Source organism: Micropterus dolomieu, linkage group LG17, assembly GCF_021292245.1.
Source record: "Micropterus dolomieu isolate WLL.071019.BEF.003 ecotype Adirondacks linkage group LG17, ASM2129224v1, whole genome shotgun sequence".
Taxonomy (NCBI): Eukaryota; Metazoa; Chordata; class Actinopteri; order Centrarchiformes; family Centrarchidae; genus Micropterus; species Micropterus dolomieu.
Window position 1 is genome coordinate 7,910,691 of NC_060166.1, and position 7,108 is coordinate 7,917,798.

The following is a 7,108-nucleotide window of genomic DNA, read 5'->3' on the forward strand; positions in this document are numbered from 1 at the left end:
GGAAATGAATAGTGTTCAATAAACGACCCAGCTGAATGTGGTCTCCTCACAGCTCAAAGGTGCCCTGCTGGTGGATCGTGTTGAAGAAAAGGAAGATCACGTTCTGGTGTACATAACGGAGGTGAGAGGGATTCACAGTGAGGAACAATAGATGATAGGGGTGGGAATCACCGGAGGCCCCACGATACGATATTATCACGATATTTATGTTGCGATTTTAAATATATTGATATATATTGCAATTTATTACCTTTTTCCAACTTCCAATCAGGTCCCTAAAGTCAAACTTTGTCAACATCTGTTTATCTAAAAAGATACAATACTCTGTTTGTTCATATCACTTTTTCAGTCCTCCATATGGTCCTGTTAAGTTTTCTAGTGGACTAAAAAAGCAATAGATTTTATTATTCTAGTACCAAAAAGTTAAAACTCCCATCTGCAATTTATATACTAAAATATCGATACTTGGCGTCCGTGTATCGATACAGTATTGCCATGGCAAATATCACGATACTATGCTGTATCGATTTTTTTCCCCCCACCCCTAATAGATGATGCTCTCCAGATTTGTGACTGACGTGTCGTCTGTTTTTATTCCAACAGTTAACGAAGGACATACCTATCAACCACAGCTTAGACCTCCTACAGGAGCTCACAGTGCAGAACCTGAAGCCAGCCGTGGTCAAGATCTATGACTACTACCAGCCAAGTAAGTCAGATACTCAGTCCTCTCTAACGCTCATTTACAGAGACCACACTGACAAACTCTGCTCCTTAGCAGAGCTGCACAACACCACCACAGTCATTGGAATAGTAATTGTTAGTACTGCATGTTTAAAATGTGTTGAACATATGAACATATTTCATTCATTTTTTTTGTTTTATAAATTTGTCTTCTACTTCTTGTTTTTCCTCTCAGGTGACCAGGCTGAGACAGAATATATCTACACTTGTGCTGCAGGTAGCCGTCTGGAATAATATACACAAGCCATGTTTCTTACAGTTATTTAATGACCAAAAAAATTAAAACATTTGGACCCCAACCACAAAAAGCTATGTCTTAAATATCTTAGGAATAATAAATTAGTAATGTGCCAATTTTGTAACCTTAAACCAAATTCATCAAACTAACAGCTGCTGAGATTTTAAGTCTTCACGTTGAATTATACATTTTTAAAATGTATTCTTTTGCAGCTTGAAGAGTGAAGTGTGGTCAGTCCTCAGGTCGTCACTGATTCCAGTATAATATTGAAAGACATGCTTTTTATTAAAGAGATTTCTATGTGCCTTGTGTAACTTTAGTCTGTTTGTATAGACGTACACAAACATTTACATGTATTTACTTGTTAATATTCTGCCACTATACCTTACAGCAACTACTGTTGTGGCTTTTCTCATTTCATAGATTGTACCCCCTCAACTTTCTCTCCTCGTATCTTTGTCCCTCTCCTGAAATGGGAGCGAAAGAGTCGAGGAGGGAAGAGTCGAGACAACAAATGTTTAACAAAATGAGCTGTCCTTGCCTCGGCGCTGTCATTTTAAAGCAATGTCAGTTAAATATGACATATTGCACAGCTGCATCATCTGTGCTTTGTGTTGTTAAAACCTGCCGCTATGATCTGTCTCAGATGAACAAACCACTTGTGGTACCAATACACAAAGGCTACAGATAATATTACAATTCACATATTCACAATCCAGAAACATGTCTGTCAATATTATGACATGCCGAAACATCTTGGTTCAGGGGCGGACTAGCCAATCAACCGGGCCAAATCCCAGTGGCCTGCGGGCTAATTTGATGATTAGTGCTTGCTTTATGTATTTCTACTATGATTAATTAGGCTATGTAGTTAAATTGTTTATTTTTTTGTCTGTTTTAACTGGGTTTATTGTTGATATACGATCGGGAGTCTGTACAGGGTATTTTATTTTGAAAATTGACCGGATTCGCCATTTCCCAAGCTTTGTCTGAGGAGAGGCCCGCTGTCTCAGACTTTGAAAACCCCTGCCATAGACTGTATATAAAAAGGTTAGTATATAAAAAGGTTAGTCCACAAAAAGTAACGGTTTGGTGTTTGTGTGAACAAGGTGGGGTTGAGTCAAATTCCCGGCCTGATTTCTTGTGTCAGTCCGCCCCTGTCTCAGTTTCAATAAAAATTATCGCATATGTTGAAAACAGACACAGGTTACAGTAACTTTTTTGGCAGTGCTCATTTTGCCTGTAATACAGGAGATCAGCCCTCAGTTTGATGAGGGTGACCGGTTTATCATCAGTCCCTGTAAGAAATGACACAAAAAAATTAATCTCAAATAGCCTGCAGTCAAAATTAAAACTTTCATCACAGGACTATACTTTTGGAAGGACTAGCCTACACAATGGGCGCTATTGTTACTATAGGCTATGACAACACAGCAGGTTAGCGCTGAATGCAGAGGACGCTCTGGTTGATATTACAGCCTGATAATTTGACATTGGAACATTAATTAAAATTAGATCTTGACCGATCCTGTCTGCATGAAGTACTTGTAGTACTGCTCCGTATTTGTATAGCACCTTTCTAGTCTTTTCTACCACTCAAAGCACTCTTACCAGTCACACACATTCATACACTGAGCCTAAGTGCTCAAACGGAAACTAGCATTTACACTCATTCATACACTAGCGGGGTTCAGTATCTTGCCCAAGGACACTTCGACACGCAACCAGGGGGAACCAGGGATCGAACCGCCGACCTTCCGATTAACGGAAATACGTCCAAAAAAGTCATTCATTTAAGTGAGGTTCAGATAACATAACTCACATTTTGCTGATGAAAAGATGACCAATGAACAATTACTATGAGTACAAATCAAAGAAATATAATGCTTCTCTTGTCATTACCATACCTCGGTATGTTTCTATTTGATATATGCAAGCAATATTACATATGTGGAAAACGTTTATTGTTAGCAGCAGTTGTTGAACATACTCGCGGAAGAGGACAAACACTTAATAGTATTTTATAGAAGCTGTGGTATTTGAAAGTCACAGAATTGTTTTCACAGCGTGACAAGGTGGTGGACTGTTACCTCACAGCCAGAAGGTTGTTGGTTTTGTGGAATTTTTCATGCTCTTACTATGCATTAATTATGTGTTTAATTTGCTTAATGTGAGACTTAAACATGTCATGATCAAGGATAACTCCAAGTTCCCCTTCGAGGGAACTCGAACTGCATCGGTGACGACAATATGGGAACGCCTCTGGGCGTGGCAGGGCTGAAATCATGAATGAAACTACTCCAAACCTATTTGCGTTGCTAGAACGGTAGCGTGTGATGGCGTAACTAGAGGCGTATATAAGCACGCTGGCACACCAGACACATTAGCTTTTTTCTATTCAGCAGGCACTCTGACATTCCCTGTGTGTTTCCTGTCTGGGGATGCCGCATGCCCAGGCAGCTCTCGAGGGGGCTGCTTGCGTCCATTGCGAGGCCCTGCCCCTGAGGGTGCATTCTCCCCGTGGCTCGGGCCCGGCGGTCGCTGAGGCGGTGCGGCTCCCTTGTGGCAGCTAAGGCAGCAGGCGCTGTTATCCCGCCTGGTCAACATTCGGGACGCGCTAGCCCCCAGCGAGCACGTCCATTGCCCACCCGTCGTCTGCACGTGTCGGGTCCATTTTGTCCTCGGTGACCAGAGTGAAGCTAGGCCGCACCATCACTGTGAAACACTTTCAGAGGGTGTTGGGTCTCATGGTGGCAGCGTCCAGCATAATCCTGTCTCGCCTGCTGCACATGAGAGCCCTGCAGTGGTCGTTAAAATCCATGGGATTCTCCACGAGGGGAAATCTGTTCCGTCTGATACGGGTTACGAGCAGGTGCCTTCGTTCCTTGTCAGTATGGAGGAAGCCTTGGTTGTCGAGACAGGGGCTGAGGCCCGGGGAATGGAGACTCCACCCCCAGGTGGTGGAGTTATTATGCGAAAGGTAAGATGGCCTTTCTCCTCACTATCACCTCTCTAAGGAGGGTTTTTCCTCAATGCCTGGAGTTTGCCCAGGGGAGGGTCAGAGCCATCCTGCACCCCTGTCCGGGCTATGTCCCTAAGGTTCCGTCCAGGTTGGCAGGGCATCCCCCACCTCATGTGACTGCGGAGGACGGGAGACGTCATCTGCTCTGCCCGGTCAGATTTACTCTGAGGTCCTCCCCATGAAGGAAAGCAGACCAGTTGCTGGTGTGTTTCGGGTCTCCCAAGGCTGGGCTCCCCGCTTCTAAACACACGATCAGCAACTGGATTGTTCAGACTATTTCCCTGGCCAGGTGCGCGGGTTACCTTCACCTATGGCCGTAAGGGCGCACTCTACTCGAGGCATGGCGGCCTCTAGGGCCCTCCTTGTAGGGGCTTCGCTCCAGGATTTGTGTGAGGCAGCTGGCTGGGCCACTCCTCACACTTTCATCTGGTTTTACAGTCTGGACCTTCCTTCTGCAACCGTGCGCTCTTCTCTTAGTTGTGCCTAAGGTTACTGCACGCTGGGGGGGCAGGCTGTTACGTGTGGTGTGGGGACAGAGAGGACCCAAATGCAACGTTCGGAGGGAAGGAGGTTTATTGAGGGGAAAAAGGGGTAGAGGGAGAGGTGGATGCCGGGGAAACACAGGCACGGGGAACCGAGGAGACTGGGACCAGGGAGCCGGGGAACACTGGGGCCGAGGAAGCGAGGAGGCGAGGGAGAACAGGGAGGACGCCGTGGGGGAAGTCCGAGGAGGAGAGGACCAGTGGATGAGCCCAGCCGACTGAACGGAGGACGAGGGTGAGTGAACCTGGGAGGGAAACAGACAGACATGGTTAGGGATAACGGAGACAAAGCACAGGGAAAATGTGAGGAAACAAGAAACATGAAAGCCTGAACACAGAGGTGGCACCGGGTATGGAGCAACGACGATCAAGCAAGAGTGGTGTGGAGAAAAGGGGATGAAACACAGGCAGGGACGAGGTTGACTACTGGCAGGTGTGGCAGGCTGACGAGGTGGCTGATGAGGTGCAGGTGCGGGTCGTTGGCTAGGCTCAGGAGCAGAGGGAGAGAGAGCACACACAGGGGAGAAAACACAGGGAGGCAGGCAGGGAACAGAAAACCAAGGAAAAAGCAGAATAACTGATAAAAATGACCGTCAGCCGGGCTGCCACCACAACACAGGCGGAGGCTTCGGTGTGGAATAGTGGGTATTCTCGTTCCCATAGTGTCGTCACCAACGCAGTTCGAGTTCCCTCGAAGGGGAACATCTCGGGTTACGTATGTAACCCTTGTTCCCAGAGAAGGGGAACGAGACACTGCGTCGGTCCTTCACACCTCGCCCCGCCTGGAGTGCCTTGCTTCATAGCAAAGATCTAACGTGTCCGGTGTGCCGGCGTGCTTATATACGCTTCCAGTTACGCCATCACACGCTACCGTTCTAGCAACGGCAATAGGATTGGAGTAGTTTCATTCATGATTTCAGTCCCGCGACGCCCAGAGGCGTTCCCATAGTGTAGTCACCGACGCTGTGTCTCGTTCCCCTTCTCGGGGAACGAGGGTTACATACAGTACGTAACCCGAAACGATTCCTCACAGTGGTTCTGGATGCCATCCAGGAAAACTATATCTTTAGATAATGCGTCACGGAGGTGCTTGGGCCCCAGAACAATAACTTCAGTTTTATCTGAGTTTAACATTAGAAAATTACAGGTCTTCCAGGTTTTAACATCCAAGGCACATTTGAAGTTTAGCTAACTGATGAGTTTGATCTGGCTTGATTGATAGATATAACTGAATATCATCTGCATAACAATAGAAGTTTATGGAGTGTTTCCTGATAATATTGCCTAAAGGAAGCGTATATAAAGTGAACAGGATTGGTCCTCAGAAGTTTTTGTTCATCTCCATGCAGATACAATATACATAAAAATACAGGAGTCTACCCAGGAGTATACCCAGTCGACATAAATATTCTAAATTAATCTGCTATCAATCTGGACACCGAGATACTAATATTATTGAACTTGTGTAATTGGCTGGTTATGTATAATCACCGGACTATGATCACCAACTGCTTTGTGACAATAAAACATATAAAAGTAATTTACAGTTTTTATTAATCGCATTAGTTGCCTACTATTATCTACTATTAAGTATGTGGTAAAATTTCACAACTCTTAATGCAAAACTCAAAGCAGATCATCAAAAGGGCTGTATTTTCTAACATGTAATCAATGAGTACAACACACAAAATTACATAGTAACTTCAAAGAAATACCTTTCATACCATTTCATCATGTGGTGAACTGTGGCCTTACTGTGGCACAGGCTGGCAGATTAGTCTCAGGTCAGCTGATAAAGTCTCATGCCAAATGCCATGCGCTTTGTTCAGATAATGCAGGAGGAGGGCAGAAATAATTGGGGAGAAGACCATTCTCCAGTCTCCATCTAACCATTTCCCCCCTGTTTTAGGTGCCCACATTTCGTGTCGAAGCTAACTAGGCGCATGCGCACGCAGCGACTGGCAGTGTATGAGTGTTCGGCGTCCACGTGTATGTTTGACAACGTTCTTTCCTTTGTTTAAATGTCTTAAAGTTTTGTTTTGTTTTCTATTGAAGTAATGCTCTTAAAGTTTTAAACTTAGTCGAAAATGGATGCTTTTTATCTTTTTGCTCTATGGCTTGTGATGTACTGGATGGCCGCCGGTAAAATGTACGGGGCTTTATGCCAAATTAGGACAACATATACGAGAGAGGCATTGCTGCAGCTCAAGAACATGAACAGTAACCCAGCTCGGGAAAACTTTATGCTGGATGTCCCAAATATTATCCGAAGGGATTACCAGGAAGCATGGGGCACAGTTAAGAAAAGGAAAAGGGGTAAACGAGGCGGCGTAAAAACTCGCCTGAAGAAACAGCGCTTCAACCGGGCTCCTTTGCCTTCGATGATTATGGGAAATGTACAATCACTAAGGAACAAAGTGGATGAGCTTCAAGGAAATGTCCGCTACCAAAAGAATTTCATGAACTGCTGTATTATGGCATTTACTGAAACATGGTTCACAGAGCGTGACCGGGACGTTGATTTGTGTATGGATGGATTCGGAGCTCCCTTTCGTTTGGATC

At 45.1% G+C, this 7,108-nt stretch overlaps 1 protein-coding gene across 1 annotated transcript in view; it reads left to right on the forward strand.

The window, feature by feature from the left end:
- LOC123985874 (alpha-2-macroglobulin-like) overlaps nucleotides 1–7,108 on the forward strand; it is an 83,843-nt gene that overhangs the window by 69,135 nt on the left and 7,600 nt on the right. The gene's annotated exons all lie outside the window — the stretch shown is intronic.